The 22,904-nt window shown below is 47.1% G+C and overlaps 1 protein-coding gene and 1 long non-coding RNA gene across 4 annotated transcripts in view; one reads left to right on the top strand and one right to left on the bottom strand.

Annotated features, from left to right (window-relative positions):
- Positions 1 to 22,904, bottom strand: part of Hr51 (photoreceptor-specific nuclear hormone receptor 51) — a 65,582-nt gene that overhangs the window by 41,419 nt on the left and 1,259 nt on the right. The window lies entirely within an intron of this gene.
- LOC129387609 (uncharacterized) overlaps positions 1 to 22,904 on the top strand; it is a 56,556-nt gene that overhangs the window by 18,675 nt on the left and 14,977 nt on the right. Inside the window, exons 2-3 of one of the 2 annotated variants that reach the window (XR_008614771.2) lie at positions 8,925 to 9,056; positions 19,964 to 20,027. This is a non-coding gene — a long non-coding RNA (uncharacterized lncRNA). The remainder of the gene's footprint in view (positions 1 to 8,924; positions 9,057 to 19,963; positions 20,028 to 22,904) is intronic. The other variant, XR_011892796.1, reaches the window with a different exon arrangement.

Genomic DNA, 22,904 nt, shown 5'->3' on the forward strand with positions numbered 1-22,904 from the left:
TCTGCCGCTCATTGGATGATGTCGGCTTGCCTGATTGGTCGGGGTAACGAAATACCTCATTGGTGGAGAAAAGTGTCTCTTGGATGCTGTGTAAACTTATTTAAGGAGTAGTTCGAGTAGTTTTGAGAGAGCAAGTAGACAGCAGCAGACACGGCGCAACTTCACCAGGGGAGACCAGGCCGGTCAGGCAGGCCGACGACGACGGGTATGACATCGTTCTGTTTGTAAATATTTTTATACAGTTTAAACTTAATACGGCAAATGCCAAGTGAATAAATTTAGTTATTGAAATGCTACTCTCGTCGTCGTACCTGTGAATTTGGACTTGCCCCTGCCAGAACTCATCCCCATTCTTCTTCCGTCTCCCTGGTGAGTTGATGCGTCTGATATCTCACGGCTGCGTCACTTCGCTACAATATACTACATAGCTGCTCTTTAGGTGCACAAATTTTGTCAGAATTGCCTGTGACAGATAGCACCATTCTAACCATTCAGCTTCATTACTGAATGAAGTGGCCATTACATATACCAGAAATCAAAATGCCTAACTGACTGATTGACGTAATTACACTAATTACCATTTTCATTAATTACTCTAGGGCACATATTTCAATCTACGAATTGTAGCTAGTGAGTTTGGAAGGCATATTGACTTAGAACGAATTCAGAGGATGGCACCGGTTTCGAGATTTGGGCCGTCAAACACGCGTTAAAAATGCACTGTTGTTTCACTTCTTTTTTTCTTTTTATGCAAACGCCGTTTTATGCATTTTCAGAACCACAAGAGTAACTGAAACGCCAGTGCACTTCGTCGCACACTTTGAAAATTAATATCTCGAAACTGCATGGTGCAGTTCTGAGGATTCGTTCTAAGTGGATACGCCTTGCGCTCACCGGCTACTATTCGTAAATTGAAATATGAGTCAAGTAATTAATTAAGAAAGGTAATTATCATACTTATGTTAATTAATCAACTTCGCATTTCGATTTATTGTTGGAGTAACGGCCGCCTCATCGAGTAATTTCGCTCAAGAGTCAAAATTGTGCCATCTTCCACAGGCAGTTAAAAAAAAAATTTCGTTCGGCTAAACAAAATTACCTGGAAATTACATTGACCACAAATAAAGAAGGGGACAGCGGGAGAGAACACATAAACAACACAGTCTCTCCTGCTGTCCCCAGTGCCAAATCACCGCCACTGAATCGGTTCGGATAGACGACGAGGACGATGATGATATGCATGAGCATCCCCTTGGAAACGGGGCGCCTCGCACATACGTCCAATTAAACTCGTTCTTTAAAACTCTCCGGTGCGTTTAGATATTTAGGTATTTTAATAAAATAAGCTATACCTTATTCATAGTAGGAAGTTCGCTTCATGGTTGGGACTGCCATGAAGCGTGGCGGGAATCAGCAAGGTGGCCCAGTCCGCTCCTAAGCGTTCAGACTGAAGCTATATAATCTAAGGACATTGCTTGTCACCATGGTTATCATCATCACCATCATAATCGCCGCCGTTGTCACTGTCATCATCATCATCATCATCATCTGCTGTCACGTTTCCGGTGTTCTGGCATTGCGTAAATTGTTTCGCATGCAGACAGGCTGTGGAACGCTCTAGGCGGAGACGAATACCACGGCGAAGAGTCGCGGGTGGGAATCAAACATAGAACAAGTTACGTCAAGAGGAAACTTGATTTAATGGACCGGGCGTTTCAGCGAACGCTCACAATATTTTTCAAGAATTTCCTGTGACGGATTGCACAATTATGCAGCCCGTGAGCTTGTCTACTCGATGAGGCGAACATGCACAAGAAACTTAAATGCATAATCGGCTAATTAACAAGAAATCAGTAATAATGTTCTAACTAATTACCTTATGGCACATATTGCAATTTACAAACTTTTAGCCGGCGAGTTCGCAAGGCGGATACACTTGGAGTGAATTCTCAGGATGACACGACTTTCAAGATATTGATTCCAGAACTTTGCAGAGAAATGCATTGGCGTTCCAGTTACTTTTGTGCTTCAGTGCATGAAAGGAGGTTTTGTTAAGAAATTAAGTGGAACCTGCACTTCTGCCACAAGTTTGATGGCCCATACCTCGTAAATGGCGCCACCCACACAATTAGTTTCTAGTGAACATGCCTTGTAGTCTCACCCGCTGGAATTTGTAAATTGCAATATGTGCCACAAAGTTATTAGTCAGAAACTTAATTAGACATTTTTGTTAATTGGTCGATTATGCATTTTATTTTATTCTTGCAAAAGACGTCCGCTTCTTCGAGCAGACCAGCACATGGACTAAAATTGTGCTCTCTGCCACAACCAATAACAATAATAATAAATAAAAATAAAATAAATATCGAACGTGTTCGCTGAGACCCCCTGTATAGTACGGTGTGCAAGCGTAGCATAGTACGGCAGCTATGCTGCAGCCTGTCCGACATCACGCGCCGGCGAGTCTAAAGCGCGACAGGTGACATGAAATCACTCGTTAAATATTTCGCAAGTTGGGACGGACGCTGCCGCGACGGCGTGCCGCGCGCCACAGCTGCGGCGCAAGCGAAGCGGTCGCGAGCGAGAGGCGATAATTGAATGACGAGACGGGCCTCTTCATCCCATTCCAAAGACGGCCTGTGTATATCGATGTTATATAGCCGCGCGCATACACCACGCTTTCACGTTGTGCAGTGCCGATCTTGGCTTTTGCCCGTCGCTATTCCGTCCGTAGCTCCCCCACCCCAGTCGTGTTTTCCTTCACGAGTTCTTTGGACCGTTCTTCCGTCTCGTTCGTTCTTCGATGCAAGCGGACGCGCGAGTATACCTGCGGACACGAGCGGCTCGCGTTCTGGCCCAAAGCACGCGCTTTTTCTTTTAATCGAACGAGCTGCGACGTAGAGGCTGTCGTTCAGGAATCAGACGGAGCCTATATATTTCCTTGCCGCCGTCGAGGGGCGTGTATACGCGCACGTGTTGTGTAACTGGGCCCAAAGAGTCGATGTAAGAAGCAAAGCGCCGCCAAAGGAAACGCCGACACAGACCCGCGTCGCCTTGCGGCGGTCGCTTCCTTTTTGGGTTCCGTCTGCGCCCCCCTCCTCTTTCCTCCTCCTCCCGTGACTCCGCGCCGCATCGCATGCATGCATGACAAGCGGTCGGAGCAATACGAGACAAGAAGGATAAGTGACGAGCATGCGGCATTATCCTCTGCAGGGTCGGGGGAGACTCGGAGAAGTTTGTGCCTGTATGTGCGCTGTAGTCGGCCAAAGCGTGCGTGTATATATGTACCACCTGTCCGAGTTCTGCGACGCGTGCGGTTCTCGACGGTTGCACAATGTGCGGAGATGGACTTATGGCACCGAAGGCGGCGTTCTCCCTCTGTACTTCGCGCGCCTTTTAGCTGCGGCCAGCTTGCGCGTGAACACGGACGACTAGACCTGCGGGCGCACACACACGTGCGCGCTGAAACCAAGAACTAAGCCGCGTGCCTGATTAACCCAAGCGAAATTCCATGCACTATATAGTACCCATTACCCCGGCAGTGTTTGATTGACTGCAAAGCCGAAATTTTCGTTTAGCACTCTTACAGTACATACGTATGCTGTGCCTAGTTTAGTGCACGCAACTTTCTGAACTCATGCCTATTGTCTCTCTCTTTCGTTCCTTTTCCCACCAGCACACGAAGGGTAAGGTCAACTAGACCGAGTCTGTATATAGTAAACTTCTACATTTCCTTCCTTCTCGTTCCACATCGTGCTGTATGGAACACGCCCGTCCTATCTGGCTTCTCTCAAACTAATTTTCTTTATCCTTTTCTCTCTCGCTCCAATCAAACATCCCGCTCTTCTAATTAACATTTCAGTGGAACAAGCGCTTAGGTACAGGCGTCTTCTCCACGTCGTTTGACATACGCTTCTTGTTCCAACGTGAATTACGGCTCGCGTATTTGTTCAACGATATAACCTCGCGACACACGCCCCGCTGCGCTGAAGGTCTGCCTATACACTATAAGCGGGAAAACGCTATATATCACCCTTATAAACGGCGCACACGCATGACCACGCGGTAAATAACGCACAACGATTCTTTATCGCTGTAGAACCAAGAGTGGTTTCGCGCGAATTCCCTATGTTTATATATAGATTTATATATACGCATACACACACAAAGACCCGCTGCTCGAACACGTGTTTCGCACGCGGCTGTCTAGGCGTTGCGTCGCGACCGGCGTTCGCGATCGACAATTGCCACCGTTTTCCTTCATTCTCTCACTCTACGTTTTACGTCCTTTGGCGCCGTCAGTCGCCTTGGCTGTTCTACGCGGTATACATGGCAGGGGCGCGCTCTATTGTGGGTGCGTAATTTACTCCCGCGCGGTTTCAGCGTTCTGGCGACAAAGGTCGACGTCTCGCGCGCCTTCGAAAGCGAGCCCGTAACCACCGAGCCGTGAAAAAAAAAAAAAAAAGAAAGCGTTTGAGCTCGTGCTATTTAGCAACGCTCAACCCATCATAGTTCATGTGTGGATTCCGAGAACGGGAGTGTATAGTATATAAACGTTAAGAAAACGTTTCGATTCTGTCATAGGCAGTGCGAAAAAGAAATATAACGTAAGAAAGTAGATAAAGAAATAAGAATAATAATGAGGCGAAAATGGAGCAGCAGTATCACGCACTTGCTAAAAAAAAATCAAAATAAAACGACGTTCTGCGTCTTTGTGCGTGCTTGCACTACGGGTAGATAAATGAGAGAGGAATGGGAAAATTTTTTTTTCAAAGACGAAGCTGCTACTGGCGCGTGGATCTGGATACCGGACAAACGAGGAGTGCATTCGGCAAAGGGAAATAAGTAACATAAAAAAGTATCGAAAAAAAGAAATCGGCCCTTCCTTAAAAAAAAAAAAATAAAGCAAGGAGGACAAGAAAAGATGTTAATTGTTGTATGCTGTCACGGATACACATGCTGTTGCGGGGGCGCAAGCTTGTTCTGTCGCTGTTTTCGCCGACGTATACTGCAAGAGGCCTGCGAAGCGTATACGCGCCAGAGAGCGAGCGCCCACGAAGCACGCGTTCCAGGCCATCGAAAGCGCACATATAGGCACGCGCGCGCAGGGATGAGGAGAATAATAGGCCGAACGCGCACCGTGGCACGCGCTTTGAAGCGCGAGAGATTGATGGCCCCTTTCTTCCCTCCACGAGTCGTGTAGCGGCGCCACAATGCAACCATGCCGAAGACTCGCGGGCATTGGCGGAGCCGCGACAAGCTCGTATACGAAGACGTAGCTGCGCGCACTAAAAAGCGTCCTCGCGACGCAAGCTGGAAGAAAAAAAAAAAGCAGAGGAGAGATACGCGAACGAACGTTGGGTGCACCTGCCATGCGCTCTGGGCGGCGACGTATATAAGGGCTACCGTGCAAAGTGCGCTTATATGCACTCTAAAAACCGTTGCACCCTTTGGGGTCTATATCTGCCACGCAACAATAATCGTCGTCTGTCTTGCTTGCGTTTCCTTTCTCGAAAACGCTGCGCTCGTTCCTGTCGAGAATGGTCTGTCACGCTGCTAACGCGCATGCCGTTCGTGACTTGGAAGTACCGGGCCCGCCGCGTGAAAGAAAGGAAATGTGGGCAAGACAGATGACGAATACCGTTGTGTGGCAAATATGCACCCCAAAGGGTGAAATCGTTTTTAGAATCTAGGTTACCGTGCACTTGGGCGCGCATTTCGCGAAGACGGGGCAGCTACTCGATTGATTGATTGATTGATTGATTGATTGATTGATTGATTGATTGATTGATTGATTGATTGATTGATTGATTGACGGGGTTTAACGTCCCAAAGCAACGCAGGGGCCATGAGAGACGCCGTGTGCGGATTAATTTTCACCTCATGGCGTTCTTTAACGATGCACCAAAGGCACTGAACAGAAGCGATATTGCATTTCGCCCCCTTCGAAATGCGGCCGCCGCGGCCTGCAGTAGAACCCGTGAAATCGTGCTCAGCCGCAAAACTCCATAGCCGTCGTGCCACCGCGACGGTGTAAGACGGGGCAGCACTTCGTTGAAGGGACGCAAAAGAGAAAAAAATAAATCTCTTTAGACTGATGAAGTATATTCTCTCGTTAATTTAATCTTCTTTCCTAAAATAGTATTCTTTCATTACCGATTACTAGGAGAGAAAATGAAGGCCATATTGCGGCCGGACTGGGTGACGCGCGCGCTCCCCCTCATAAACTTTAATTTAGTGAATTTCGCGCGCTGAAATTGCAGCGCCGCTGCGTCAGCGTGACGTCACGGACATTAACGCACTTTTCTCGTATTTGGGCCGTTGTAGCGCGGTAAAGGTTCTCGACACTTGCTGAAATCAGTCTTTGGCTACATTGAAACACGACGTGGCACATCACCAAAAACACATTAATGGGTCCAGAGCCAACGCGGTCCGAACACACGATGGCACAGCGAGCTATTGTGGGAACTTCTATGTATAGGCAGCAACGCCGCCCGTCTTTTCTTGCTTATTAACCCTCCTCTCACGGTAGGATTCTGGTATTGCAGACGGGCAATTTACTAATGTAGCTCAACTTATTTTTCTCTTTAGCGCCTCGTCCCCAATCTAAATGCGGCCGCGCCGCCGCCGGAATTCGAGCCTGTGACCTCGTGTTTAACAGCGCAACGCCACAGTCACTAAGCCACCGCGCCGGGTCGCCAATCAGCATGAGGAGGATGAATAAAGGTTGAGAGCGAGGGGAGTCTGCACCCAGATGAACTTAACCTTGCAAATGAATGTCGCGCGCAAATTCTTCTCCAAGGCGCTGTACTTAATTCAATAGCATTCTACACTGGCCAAGCCTTGAGTCTTATTTCGCGATGTGTGGAAGTATATGTCCCCGGCGGACGGGCAAATGCAGCCGTATGGGAAACATACGGAGTGGGGACTGGGGAGCAGCAGGGTATATGGTGTGACGCTTTTATATGCAGGGTAACGCACGACAGGAAGAGCGGCGGTGGTTGCACGCGCCTGTTCACGGGGCGCGCTGCAGATTGCGCAACGTTCTCCACTATACACTGCGCAGTGTAATGGAGGTGGCTGTATGCATACTAAAGGCGACAGCTGTGATTCGCATATTTCTGCGCACGCGCTTATGTGGTGACATATATATAATCAATAGGTAGAGAGTTCCCTATATTAATAATAAATAAATGCGCCCATCTGATTGACGAGACGGTGAAAAATACGATGAAAGAAAAGGTAAATACTTTTCTACTAGTTTTTTTTTTATTCCGCTCTTGCGCAGTCTGGTTAGTGAGATGGATAACTGGGCGCTTTCGTGACATGATAGTATGTATATGCATTGAAATTGTAGCTTAAGAGTACACATGACGTGCTTAAGAGCAAAAAAAATAACAGTTGCGCTTTTGTGTTTTGGTTGACCATATGTGTGACATTGCAGACCATACGTATAGTAGGCAGTAGAAGGAAAACAGCGGAAGAGTATACATCATGTGGATTAGATATAGTCTTCAGGAGGATAGAAACAAGTAGCGTCGTGTTTAGTAAGAGGGGTCATTACAGTTCCCACATAGGCCGTGCCCCTAGCTCTTCAAATCTTTCTATGTTTATTGTGCGTTGTGCGGACGTGATGCTAACCCTAAATAACCACCATTTCTCTTTCTTTTCCTTTACATGCAGGTGGCACAGTGGTAGTAGTAATTGGTAGTAGCGACCACCTGTCGCTACTACATCGCTCTTCGGACCGATGTCCGGCGCGGCCTTTCGGTCTTTCACAGTCTCCTCAGTGAAACGCCAACCTTTGTGCTTTCGTTATTATGTGCGGATTGATCACCAGAGTTTATGTAACAGGGCGAAACCGATCAAAAATGACCTGGTGAAGGCTCCGGCGCAGTAAAAATGCCGAATTGTCGTGCTTGTTTTGTTAACATAGACGTGCTAAGCTAACTTGAGACTTTGGAAGTAAGTAAAGACTGAAGTTGAATATTCCCAGTACTTCTTACATCGAACAACTTTGGGCCCGCCACACACACATACACACAAAAAGAAAAAGAAAAGAGCGGTAGAAAAGAACAAGAAACGAGTAGTCAACAGAGGGAATGAATTAATGAATGAAAATCATGGCCGCTTGGACTTGTTGGATAAAAATTAATATCGCAGTTGGTGGCAAGAGAAAAGAAATGCAGTCAGCTTAAGAAGACGCGACAGGACATACTTGGTGTTGTTTCTCAGGCATTCTCGTGCATGAGAAAGAGCATGCATTCTCGTGTGGACGCGACTACCTGTGCTAAAGATCAGAAACGAGACGACGGAGGTGGAAGAAACAATCGAGCACGAGACACGCGCCCAGATTGCGTTTGACGCGCGCGCTGGTTTCGCCGTTAATGGCTGCATTGTGCGTCGCTTTCGGTGACGTGTCCTGAAGGCTCAGCGCGGCTATATAACCGGTTCCGAATAAAGGCGCGACAACTCGACACGTCCTGTTTGCGTGTTGAAACCGCGCGCTTGTCAGCTGCCTAACGCTAAATATCGGGAGAAGCGGTGTGTTGCACGGCTTGCCGAGCAACAGCGGGCGTCTTGCACGTACCACCCATTTCAGTGACTGTCTCTGACTATTAAATACAAGGATTTGAAGCAAGATGATTATATTTGTGGCTCGTAATTGTATCGGATATTAAGAGAGAAAACTTGTTGTCAGGTAAGGCAGAGAGGTCGACCTGAGCTGGTGTCCTCTGGTCTGCTATTATACTCTGAACTGGGGAAGAGGGAAAAGGAGCGAAAATATTGGAATGGATGATTACGAGGACAAGAGAAGGAATAAATGCTAATGTACATTCGACATCGGCCCTACTAGAGCCGCTCGTCTAGTTTTGTGTCATGCAGGAACTTCAACAGCGCCTTTATTTTTGTCCGTATTCCAGCATGCAGTGTCAGGCCATGGGCCGAGAATACCATCCTCCGTCAGTGGGTGCCTGCCAACGCTGCCTAGATCATCGCCCAACGTCCGCGCTCCAGCACATGTACGTGTGCTGGGCAATCACATAATATCACAGGTGAGTGAATATAAACTTTTCCGTATACGAATCGAATGCGAATAGCAAGTATCGAATATCGAATCGAATATCGAATAGTCAAACGCAGACGCATATATTTACAGCATGAATATTTATTTCGGCATAACTAGGTACCACGCTTGTACTGACTAGTGAAAGAAAGACAGCTATAACTATCATGGACAGTTAGTATCAGTTTTATGTACAAGATGACTGATAGTCATTAAAATAACCGCACGAATACTCTCTTGATCAACATCTTTAAAGCCTTGTTGCAAACAAGCTTTCCAAAAATGAATGATTCCCGTATGAGTACTTTTCCAAAAGCAGTAAATAAATGGTTCTTGAAAAAAAAAGATAAGGCGTGGAAAAAGAAAAGAGCCCCTGAAAGACTTGTACGACGTAGGCACATGCATGTGAAAGGGAGCGTTGCAAGGAAAACATCACTGGTGCAGCATAAAAAGATAAAACTGCTTCATGATTAGACTGCAAGAAACATTAAATTACAGACTACAAGCAGAAATCACAGGCTGTCGTGTAGGCTTCTACCGCGAAACAGAAAACAAAGCTTGCTGACAAGGAAATTCATTCACCCGTAGGCACCTGGCACATTTTAACGCGACAGCGTTAAGGAGCTGGTGTCGCAGAAAATCCAACGTCGGACGTCGTTTCGGCAAAACGTTTTTCGAACCACACATACCCAGGCCTTCCATGTAAAGCAAGGAATTGACTGAACAAATAGAATTTCTCAAGCTAAAATATGTGCAAAAATCGTAAACTACAACTTAAACACAACCTGTAGGCATGATAGCTCTCGGGCTGTAATATGAATATACGAGAGAACATAATTCTGTTAAGCGAAAACCTAAATAAACCCCTTTTCCAGTGTTTCTACAACCCATAGACCGGAGACGGCGTCCGCCATTTGCCCACGCCGGCGCGTAAACATCTCGGAGTCCACGGAGCGGCACGCCCGCTTCCTTGAAACACTTACAGATGGCACTCGCCTTCGCCTCAACGCCGCCCGGGCAAGAGGCCGCGTTTCTACCAGAAAGCCCGCCTTCGTGCTTAACGTTCGCCGCGAGTGTTTCCCGCTAAAAATCACGGTTGCATACTCTGCAGTACCGCGAAAAGAGCGATGGAACGAAGACTGCAAGGCAATGTTAAGAGACAGGAAGAGCGGTTTGGGATCAGAGAGCAACGGGTATAACCGATATTCTACTTGATATTAAGACAAAAATAAATGGAGCTGGACAGGTCACGTAATGCGCAGGTTAGATAACCGGTGGACCACTAGGGTTACAGAATGGGTGCCAAGAGAAGGGAAGCGCAGTCGAGGACTGCAGAAAACTAGGTGGGGCGATGAAATTAGGAAATTCGCGGGCGCTAGTTGGAATCGGTTGGCGCAGGACGGCGGTAATTGGAAATCGCAGGGAGAGGCCTTCGCCCTGCAGTGGACATAAAATAGGCTGATGATGATGATGACGCTGCAGTTGTCAGGAAGCGTGAGAAGCACTCAGGGATATTTGAATGCTATCGTGTTCCACTCTTAAAGGCGATCTTAAGCGTTCTCCAAATTTTTGTTTCAGCATAGCTTCGAAAACATTTGTTAACTCACTTGTGAAAACTTGTGATACTTTGTTTAGCAGACGAAAAACCGTAATCAGATTTTAACAGTCGGTTCTTGCGAAATATTTGGTTAGTTTCGATATTCGAAAATACCGAATAGTCATTTGCGAGTACGAATAGTCAGTGTGTTATATTCGATTCGTGTTCGAAACTTCCAATATTTGCCCACCCCTACAGTAATGTAAGTTCCATGCAGCAGTTCATACGTCTGACAGCAAAACCACGTTTCAGTCTGTAAGTTGTTATTAAACAAAAATTCACCGATTGACCAGTTAATTCGTTCTTTCACGGCGCACGCTTTACGATGTGAAATGTGATATGTATGGAGCTGGTCGTTGTGGATTTTAGGTGTTTTAACATCTCACTGCGTTGAGCCACCTGAACCTCAGGTTGCGGAGGGTAGGTGTTTTAACATAGGAACAAACTTATTGAAATTCTAATTAATCCTTTTTACAAAGACAAGCAAGAGCCTAAGAGCGTGTGGAAAACGGCCCCGCCAGAAATCGGCATCAAGATGGACACATCTCTCACATCACATTCTGGCTTTGCTGCTGACAAACTCAACAGCTCCTGCTCTGGCAAGGACATAAGCAATGTCTTTCAATGTATGCAAGTAATCATATCGCTTTAAATCGTTACTACTGCTCGCGGCACAGCCCAGGAACTTACAACGAATACGGCCATGCCGGCGCTAACATATCACTTTGCCTCCTGCCGCGTCCCATTTCTTTCTTCTTTTTCCTTTCGGAAACGCGTGCAATTCTATTATCTTCTAACTTAAACAGTGTTTCTGAGTTCGATATATGGGTGTGGTAATAACTTCAAAGTAATTAGTCATTCCCAAAGTCAGTCGCAGAGGAATGTCTACTGTCACAAGCGCTCGTACAGTCCAGTAGCCTTCAAGAAGTGCAGAAGAGATTTTGTAGCCTTTCGCATGCAAGAATGCAGAGGCCATGGTCCCAAGATCTTTTCCTCTGAGAGCACTCTATTATCTAATAGGCTGAGTTTAACTTGTAGAGCACGTCGTTGAGCGTCATTATTTTTCTTCTCTCTCCTTATCTATTCTTCCCCTTTGCCCTTCCCCAAGTGTAGGGTAGCCAGCCGTGTACGTTCTTGGTTAACCTCCCTACCTCTCCCTTTTCGTTTCTCTCTCTCTCTCTTTCTCTCAAAACAACTACGAACGCTGAGATAAATTCTGGGGTTTTACGTGCCAGAGCAACTACCTGATTATGAGGCACGCCGTAGTAGGGGACTCCGGATAAATTTTGACTACCATGAACAACGAATGCTAAGGTATATACGAGTATATATATATATATATATATATATATATATATATATATATATATATATATATATATATATATATATATATATATATATATTAATGCTGTGAGGAGCGTCGATACCACGTGTGGCATGCTGCACAGATTTATTGCCGCTGTATGAACTCTATCAGCAGTGAACAGCTATGATTTCCGACTTACTTTACAGGGCTGACAGGCATCACGCCGCTATAGCGTCCCGGAGCGGCGCTACATGCATGCATGCGAGCACCATGCAAACGCTTACGAACGACAGCGTAAAATTTGCGCTTCACTTCCTTGCTTTTGTAACGCCGCGCCTACTCGCTAAGTACACGCTTCAATTGACTGGTAAGACATTTCACCACTTCTAAATATGAAACAAGAAAAGAGAGAGGTGAGTTCACTTTTTTGAGGCAGCCACTCGGCGACGCTACACGACAAGTGGTGGCTTCTGAGCGCCGAAGTCACTATAAAATTGTCCCAAACGAAAAGGCCGCTAACAAGGCCGCGCACAGCCAAATGACTCGCTCCTCTTTCTCGCTCCCCGCGCGTCACCGCGCTGTTCACTCCCCACCCCCACCCCGCGTCTGCGCGCGTCTGCGCTCGCACCTTTTGCGCGGGCGCACGACGCACATCGGCGGGGCCTTTGACGCGGCAGAGGCGCCTTGAATCGCGGCGCGACGCTCGCTCGTTAGGCGCCCATTGAGACGGGCAGACACGCGACGTCTGCTCGCTGCTGCCGCTCACAAGGGCGCGTACACGCGTCGCCGCGCGACGGCGACACGCTGGAAAGTTGACAGGTTCGGGGCGCTGAAGAGAGCGGCACCAATAGCGTGCAGCATTCGCCCAGCTAAATGATTTACAAGATCTGTCTCCTGTGCTCTGGTGTTTTCTGTTGTAAACACCAAATATGCGCAACGTTTGCCTCGCTTCAGTCAGAGTGGTCCATGGCGCTGGCTGATGCGTACAACCACTGATGTTCGGTGCTTACTTTTGACATTCAGCGCAAAGAAGCGCAGCGTCGTTTTTTCCCTCCCCATCCACAATTCTGCAATTATTGGCGAGAGCCTATAACGATGCCGTCTATACCAATAAGGGGGGAACACGTGAGTGGTGTCGAACTAGCTGCTGTGCATGCCGACTGGAATCTGGTTACAGTAGCTATGCGAACCAGAATGTTCAGGTATACTGCCGAGTGTGCCCCAGAGTGGGCCTGCAAGGCGTTATATAGCCGGCTTGCACCACCATTACAGTGTGGCACGTCCTTTCTTGCACCCCAAAGCGCCATAGCTGCAACGCACACGGTGATCTGGTGAGGCGTGCTGCTCACCAGAAAGATCTGGTGCTGGATGGTGTGCACGCACACTAGTGTTACGGGGTGCCGTCCGCGGAGCGCCCTGCACGATAAACATAGCTCTTCGTATGAAGAGTCGCCTTCCGTGAAAGCGGCTGGCTAGAGACAAGGGGACCCGTATTTACAAAGAAGTTCTTATGCTAGAACTCTTCGTAAGAATAGGAAGGAAGGAAAGAGAAAAGCAGAAGGCAGGGAGGTTAACCAGAATAACGTCCGGTTGGCTACCCTACACCGGGTGAATGGGAAAACAAACGTGACAGGGAGAGAGAGGAGGGAAGGAAATTAGCGGTGAGTTCGCTGACGCGTGTGGGCTAATAGTAATTGCACTAATTGTCACAGACGTTCACACAAGCCCGTCGTCCTCAAGAAACACAAAAGTGCCTTCACCGCTTTATGGGCTGACGAGCGATGGGGGCGGTGTTCCAGCAGCACCTGCACGGAAAGCGGCCGATTGTCCAGTTTTTGGAGAGCATTAGCAAGTTCTTGTCTTTCTGGTGCATATCGTGGACAGTGGCACAGCAGGTGGTTGATATTTTCTTCGGTGTCGCAGACCTCGCATGCTGCAGTGTCGGTCGTTCCAATTAAAGTAGAGTATGCCTTTGTTAAGGCAACTCCTAATCAAAGGCGACAGAGAAGCGTAGCTTCACGTCGAGGAAAGTCCGAATGGAGGTCGGAGTTGCAGTGAGGGGTTTTATCGATACAGTCGTGTAAGTCTTAAGTTTTGCGAGTTTCACTCGGTCAGTGAGAGACCGCTTGCCAGGTGTCGAAGCTGCCTTGCGGCGTCTGTCATCGAAAGCGGAATTGGAACGCTGTGCTCTTCTTGATGTGATGTGCGAGTAGCGTTATCGGCGGAATCATTGCCACTGATTCCACAATGGCCAGGTACTTCGTAAGAATATGTTACTGCCAATTGTCATGCTGGTCATATTATTAGCGAAGGAGGCATGCCTAACACCTCTTAAGAACAAAAGCTCTGCGGAGTCGGCCCATCTTCTTTCGATCGGGAAAACCTCGTGAATATATATATATACAGCCCCTGTTGAGGCGAGTGAAAGGGCTGGTGCACATTTTCTCACCAATCACTAAAGTTTACGCCGCAATATAGAAGGCGATCACCCAAATTGCGAACGATTCGTGTACGTAGCTACAGACAGCGATGTGCGTGTTGTTGTGCCATTACCACAAGCCCGGATTCCGAATCTGCAAGATGCAGAATTTATCCGGCGAGCGCCCTTTGGACAAACCCGGGGCTGCGCCGAAAGGCGCAGCGCCCTAATTCTCCCTTGACAAGTCAAGATGCTGAGCCGTCAGGCAGTGGTGTCCTCCGGAGAAGCATCGGCATACAACGTGTTCATACGTGTCGCCAAGTGCCAGACAGCCCGGCGCCGTAGACATCCACTAGGTGACCTCCGGCCCTTGCCTGAAGGTCACCGCGCCCGCCACAATTGAACCAGGTGGCCAGCGCGGTCGCTGGTTGGACCTCTCGGACGACCGTCGAGTGCTCGCTTTGTATTGGGCCGTTTGGGTGACAATGGTTTTGGGGGCTTATAAGCGGAGGCGCGCCGCCTGAAAAACCGGATCCGCCGACCCACCGGGAGCCAGTGCCGCTCTCGACTGGAGCGAGATGTGTCACGCGTTTTCGCCGGACGTTGCCGTGCGGGAACAGTCGCGTTTGCTGTGAGCTCTCGGCCCCAGTGCCGATCCCTTCATGTCCTGTATAATGACCTGTATATAGTGTATAAAGTCCCTTTTGTTATTCTCATCGACGCCTGGCTCGGAGTCTTCGCTACCAACGCTCTGTCACGAAACGGGTGACGAGCGCTACGGGACCACATAGTCGTAATAGTGGTGCAGCGGTGCAAAGTCGTAACAGTGTGTACGTCCCGTTGATATTCTGCCGGCAACTGTATACGTGTAGCTTCCATAACGCTGCACGGGTGTTTAGCTAGGCCTGGAATGTATGCACTCAAACTTTTGCTTTCTCTCTCTCTCTCTCTTCTGTCTCACTCGGAAGCTGGCCGCCCGCTTTGTCACGGATGTCGCGCCGCCAGCACACAACACGGGGGGGGGGGGGGGGGGGGGGGGAGAGCATATATGCGCTAGCGTCAAATGGCGCGGCGTTAATAGCAACGCGCGCGACGGCGGCGTCCGTGCGTGCCCGAATGCGCACCGGCGAGGCGACCACGACAGGTCTGCGTGGGAACGGGTGTCACACAAGTGTACGGGAGGAGAGCGGGCGCGTTACGCGGGGCATCCATTGCGCACCGCTTTTATTTCCTCGTCCCGATGTGTTCCTTTTATTTCTTTATGACATTTCTCTCTTATTCTTTTTGTTACGACGGTCGTTATTGTCGACTGTTGCGCGCCGCCCGCACTTGTCCATCGTGATATCGCGAGCTGCATTGGCGTGTTACGCGCGTTCGACACGGATGAAACGATGGCATCGACGTGAGCCAAATGGAGGCGCTCAGTGCGGCTGGGGCCTTATAACTTTTAGGATGCCAGGCGTTACCGTGTTAGCAAGTTATTCTTCCAGTTGGCGTTTTTTTATACAATACGCCAAACCCTACTATTGACAAATTTTCACAAATTGGCAAACCCTACTCAATTTTTTTAATTGGCTTACGCCCGTTATTGCAGTGCAGTAGGAACCGGCCTCCCCCCCGCTATCACTTAGATTTATTTCTGCACATTACAAGGGGAATGAGAGCTTGAAAGTATTGTACCTCGCCGGTTCCCTCTCGACTAGCAGGATCGAGGCGTCTTTTGACAGCGCTGCCATGTGCGAATCATTTGCGTAATGATTTGTTATTAATTTTTATAGTTACACGTCGCCCAGCGGGCACTACTGTAACGGGAACATATTGCACAAATATTTCCATCCAATGCACATGTCATCGGTTGATATAATGATTAATAATAATTACGAACAGCGATGGGTTACAACTGAAGGAATAATAGAATAAATCGGCTGTATGAATTGACGTGATTGGCAGTTATACTCAGCCAATTGCAAGATAACTCAACACCAACTTGCCCAATTTCGTGCTGTAGAAGTGGACAGACAGAAGATTAATATAATGAAATCGAGTGAACGATACAGCCTATGTGAAACAATAGTAAACGAAATCAAGTCGATATGGTCCTAAGCATTCCGTTGTATATTACGGAATGGATATTGTCTAATACGGAAGCTGTTTGACGAACAGAGCAGTAACAATGGCTTTACGAAGTCTTCGAAACAGCCTTGCATCAGGGAGGGACAAAAGACGAGACGAAAAAGCAAGCCACGCCAGCCACACACATGCATAATCATTGTGCAAAATGGTAATTCCTCAGTTGGTTCAAACTTATCTTCCGCACTTTTATTTCTTTAGTTCATTGCTTCGAGCGCCTTGTATTTGGGTTATAGATTATATAGGGTTCCATCTGCCGTATTGCTAAGTCTCTTGGTTGACCTCAAGACAGAGGGACGTCGGCGATGAGGCAGTGGTCACTCGACAACGTCTGTCCATTCCGCTAACCAAATGCGGTCTACACATTTAGTCTGCATCCGTTGGTCCAAGAGAATTGTAATCTTACGGTTAACTTTACTATCTCTTTTATTACTTTATTTATTATATGTTGAATAGGGACTCTTATTTTGGCAGTAGAGCATAAATAAATGGAGTAACTGGTGCACTCTCTACCTCGATCTCTGCAAAGCAACCGACGTATAACAGAACAGAACAAATCCAGTGTTCACACTGCAGGTCTGATTCCAGAACCAGTACGACTGGTTTTGAACTGCGGCGTTTGCTTTTCTAGGACATTGAAAGTGTATACATTTGTAATACTCTGCCACATTTAAGTGGATAGCGATTTTGCGTGAGACTTCTACCGCATTTCAGATTTCAGCAAAACTAATTTTGGAATAGAGAACGAGAGAAAGGTAAATGAGATGCAGAAGGCGTGAAGGTTATCCGGAAGTAAACATCAATTTTGCTACAACCTTACACTGGAAAAGAGGTAGAAACGCAGAAACACTTGTGCACTGAGATTCCGGCGATCTAACAGTTTTTCTGCAAAAATTTGCGATATATTGGCCATCGTCGCAGCAAATAGTCTTGCTACCAATCCGATCACTGGCTTGAAAGGAGTGGGCTCAACCTCTGAACAACGAAGAAACGCTCCTACGTATAAGCGAAATTTTGTGAACGTGGTTCTCCGTTTCTTTACGTGTGCCGATCGCCAACGTATACGGCAACTTTGCCGTCTTCGCCGAACGATCATGATCTTACTTCCTGTTCTAATTAAAACGTGGACGTCAAAGAAAACATAATCTATAAGGCAACGTTCAATTTTCTAATTATCTGGGCTGCGTTGCTGATTAAGCGGGTGGGGAGGACAAGAGTGAGCGGCGCCATGCACGGTCGGCGCCATGCACTAGCACGTTCTTCTGAAACCAATGCACGGTCAGCGTGAAAAGTTTGCGGCACGACGGATCTGAGCAATTGTTGATCTTCAAAAGAGTTTGCCCCCGTAACTACTGAAACCATACAACGCCATGTTTTTGGCGTATAGCTTGTACGCGCTGGAAACCCTAATACCTGGCTGCGTGCCCAGGCTGCGGAAATACTCCGTGTTCTCTCAAATGCTGTGGTCTGTAAACTTTTGACACCGACTATACACTAGTCGTCAAGCTGTAGTATAGTTTGCAACCACTTGTCTATGATGGCTTGTATGATACATATTACGCAGCCATGCATGCACATAGTATAATATTAAAGGAAAAGCGAAAAAAATAATTACCCCCCCCCCTTTCCCACGTCTTGCTCCACCCTCTTCCTTTTAATTTTAAATTCTTGTCGGTTTACATAAAAAGAAGAAATCTGTATACCTTTCTGTTATGATGGTGATGATCGATAACTTCTAATAGCATCCCCGTCGAAGCGAGGCGGCAGCAAATAGTGACCTAGTCTGCTTGAGCTTATCAGGTATCATACGTATGTACATATATTGCAGTCTAGCATTTTGCCTATCTCTCCTCTATCTTTGCTCTATTCATTGAACATCTCTATCAAAATATTGTACAGTTATCTAGGCCTGTAACGACTCCGACTTTATCACTCCCTTCCGTGTATCTTTTTCCGCCAATACTCAAAACCTGTCTTGCTTATCTCGACTGCAGACCAGCTAATGCTTCCACCTGCGTTGAATCTCAGCGCTTCTAAAAAAAATAAATTACGGGGTTTTAGGTGCCAAAACCACTTTCTGATTATGAGGCACGCCGTAGTGGAGGACTCCGGAAATGTTGACCACCTGGGGTTCTTTAACGTGCGCCTAAATCTAAGCACACGGGTGTTTTCGCATTTCGCCCCCATCGAAATGCGGCCGCCGTGGCCGGGATTTGATCCCGCGACCTCGTCCTTAGCAGCCAAACACCATAGCCACCAAGCAACCGCGGCGGGTAATCCCAGCGCTTCTGAAAGGTGGACGTTCCCTACAGCTCTTGCTTGGTGGCATTACATTACGATGTGCTGAGTCGTCCTCGAACTCTTGCTACAGCAGACATGTGCCTCATCCCGTTGCGAATATTTCCTCCGGTATGTTTTACTTTGTTAAAAAAAAAAAATGGACACCCGGTCGTGAAAATTGTTGTGGCGTGTGTAGTTGAACGACGGGGATTAGACCCTGACCCGGATGTCTGACCGATTCGTCATCTGGCAGCAACTGAGTGAGCCAGCGCCCATGGCCTCTGCTCGTGTATGGCGCACCTTCTTCTTTATCTCCAACCGTGAGTTCGTGTTCTATTGTGCGGGTGAAGATGATTCTCTTAGACGTCACAGGTATACAGCCTTTCTTGCCATGGCGAATTGGGAACAAGCCCATAGTCAACCACGGTGTGATGTCATCGACCTAGATGAAAAAAAAACATAAGAAAGAAAACGGACATTGAGAATCTATATAGACGACGGCACCGAACCACATAATGCTACATGATTTTCCATCCAACTTGTCGTCCACCCACTCGTGTTGAGAATGTTCGAGAGGAGTGGAATGAATATATTAATTTATCCACTCGACGTTGCAGGCCCGAACTCTGCACGCCCTTAAGAATCGTCTCTTGAGGAATGTCGTCGAATATGCGGTGACTCAATTACTATAGTACAACCACAGTACGCACGAGGTTCCTGCAAAGCTATAGATGCAGCACTTGATCTGCCTGGACTGAAAGAACATCGATCCTCGGTGCTTGCCCAACTATGCACGGTTAAATACGATTTCAGGCGGTTGTACACTTCCGATTGTGTTCGAGCCCCCATGACTGCCACAGTGGTGATCGCCCTCTCAAAGATACTGCAGCTCTTATTAGCATCAGGAAAATGGGTGAGGTGAGTGGAAAACTTGTGGATGGGCTGTGGATGCAGAAAGGTACACTTCAGTCCTTACCTCATTCGTTGCTTGCGGCAACGCAATACCAGAGTCATCGCTACACCTTTTTTGAAGAAAACTTGCGAAATAATATCGCCACCAATGGAATAATGCCTTCTTTCAGCTTTGATGGCTGAGATGAACCCAGTCTGCGTAAGCAGACCCGTAAGGTCATTATGCACCCGTTTCGTCTCTCGTTGCAGAAGCAGCCGCTGGTGTTTCAAAGACGCGCTTAGAGTTCGATGTGCGAATTCACCTGCACGGGTGGTAAGTGCCAACTGAACGCTTGGTGAATAATTTATTTCCTTTTGGAGACGGTTGAGGTCATAACTTAAAATTCAGCAACCACCACTCAATATAATTTGAGTTTTTTTTCCCTTTTAACGCGACACATTTCATTCAAGTTTCAACGGCTGCCTACTGAGCTCGACTCTGCGCTTCGCACTCGCATTTCAACCAGGACAGCCTCGGCTAAAAGGTTTCTCCTATAAGCGTTCTCGTAAGCCATAATCACGCAATGCGCGCATAAGGCACAAAGAAAAGGTAGGCGACAAGTGTCGCTTTCATAAACGCGAAGCATTACGGAATTACCCAATGCATCTTGCCGTATGACAGATGCTTGCATGGAACACGCAAGGATGCCTCTGTAAGAACACTTACAGCATGTGACTCCCTCATTGCGAAAACTTGGTTAGAAGTCAAACAGTGGTATTGGTGCCTATATGTATTTGTTTTTTACAATGATCTGTGGCAGCATGGCAGCCACCGCATGACCATTGTCATAAGTCTGATACATGCACTTGTAGGCCCATTGCAGTGCGGCCACGATGTAAACTGTGCTGTAGAAACGTGATGAAGCTCCCACTCGAATTCAATAGCGCCGATACAATTCAGTTCACACGCAGGGAAAACGTTGTTAGCTTGAAGAATGTATATAATTAAGCGTTTCCAAAGTGTTCTTTAGTTATAGATAAGGCAGGCAAGATTACTGTGCCCCGAAGTTATTGTTATTTCGCGATCGGTTGTATATTGCGTGTAAATAGAATTATTAGGAAAGGCCAATACATGTACGCGCACCTCAAAACACGTAATAAGCCCATAACTTTTGCGTGAAAAAAGTTGAGGGTGCTCTAGGTTCAAACAAGGCTGAATTAAGAAACAATATCCCTAGTAACCATAACCGAGAAAGTGTAAGAGTAGCATTGAAGTTTAATACGTAGAATACAGAGGCAATGTTCAGTAGCCCGGAAAGGGAATAAGAATTTATGATCGCCAGTCCGCTTCTATTGAGTCTGTGCAGGAGTACGTTTATCTAGGTCAAGTACTCACAATTACTCACCCTGATCATGAGAAGGAAATACAGAAAAATAAAAATGGGTTCTAACGCCGACGACAGACATTACTAAATCATGACTGGGTGCTTAACGATGTCCTTGAAGAGAAAAGTCTACAATTATGGCATTCTAACTGTAGTTATGCTGTAGAAACTTGGAGGTTAACAAAGAAGCTCGAGAGCAAGTTAAGGATCGCGCAAAGAGCGATGGAACAAAAAACGTTAGGCGTTACGTTAAGAGACAGGAAGAGAGCGGTGTGGATCAGAGTGCAAAAGGGGGTAGCTGATAGTTGACATTAAGTTTAGTTGACATTAAGAGAAAAATATGGAGGTGGGCAAGTTATGTAATGCGTAGGGTAGATAACACCGGTGGACAATTAGAGTTCCAGAATGGGTGCCAAGGGAAGGAAGCGCAGTCGAGGACGACAAAAAATTAGATGGTGTGTTGAAATTAGAAAATTTGCCCGCACAAATCGGAATTCGCTCGCGCAAGACAGGGGTAATTGTAGGTCACTGGGAGAGGCCTTCGTCCCGGCACTGTAGGCTACTGATGATGATAATAGTAATCCCTAAAGTTTGGTTAGACTAAGAAGCTATGAATAAGTGGAAAGAAGCGAAATGGGGCTATAGGGTGAGATTAGAAGAAGCCAAACTGGCTTGTGTTCGCAAAACTCCGCATACGTAATGAGCAAAAAGAATAACGAGGGGCATAATTTTTCTTTAGTTGCAATCATATGAAGCGAATAGACGACGAAGCTTAATAAAGAATTCAGGAAATTAACTGTTCTCTTAACCGATTTTAATGTAGAAATATTAATGAAAATGAAAGCGGACGAAAAGACAACTTACCATCAGTGGTAAGCAAACACATCTTCCACATCACGCTTGCGAAGATCTACCAACTGAGCTACAGCAACGGCTGTCTGATCTCCTTCCATTTTCTTGTGTATCTGTACTATAGCCCTGGGAGTGTTAGACATCGTGACCCACGGGCAAGGAGGCGGATGCGGAACATCTTTTCAGCCACAGCTACCACGTTGACCAATAACTTTAGCATCAGGCAACTGGCCAATAAACCATCGTATGCTACGGCATTGAACCAAGGCTGCGAGGTTCGAGGCCCTCGCAATGAAGCGAGCTGCCTGTAACTGCAGGTGCTGGCTGGAAGCGGCCTTCGCCGCAGCAATCGTCTCGTTATCACGTCGGTCGCTATCATGAGTGGCGGGCGTTCGAGTGCGCGGGAATGAGGAAACACTCCTGCGAAAATTCTTACGAATTTTGCGAATACGGGCTGCTGTGCCCGTTAATGCCATATCTATAGAAATGCGGGCTGACCGAAAAGGATGTCATTAGGATATCGCGTAGTCGCTGTCGTCCCTTTTTAGTCACCGCAGGGCGTTTAATTTATTTTTCTTCTCTAAGCGTGCTGTCCTCCTCCAATCTGCGGCTGTGCTTCGTTGCAATTGGACAAAGTCTTGGCAAACGCTGTCTCTCACGTCATCAAGTAACACGTCAAATCAATGGAAACAAAACAAAATAAAATAAAAATAGAAATGAAATGACAAAGAACTCGAATATTTGGTTGACGTTAAACTAGAATCGACGAAGCGCGGATTCCGATGGAGGATGCTCTATCTTCTACGTCTTGAGCATTTTCATTTTTTGTGGCAATACATCATTACTGATTGGCCGGACAGCTTGACAATAAGGGCGGTAACTTACTAAAAATGTTCGTATACAGGCTCAAGGAGGAAAAACCAACGACAACCAACCGGCCATCAGGAGCCCGAGTATACAATAGTCGCATTCAT

This window comes from Dermacentor andersoni, chromosome 2 (genome assembly GCF_023375885.2).
Source record: "Dermacentor andersoni chromosome 2, qqDerAnde1_hic_scaffold, whole genome shotgun sequence".
NCBI lineage: Eukaryota > Metazoa > Arthropoda > Arachnida > Ixodida > Ixodidae > Dermacentor > Dermacentor andersoni.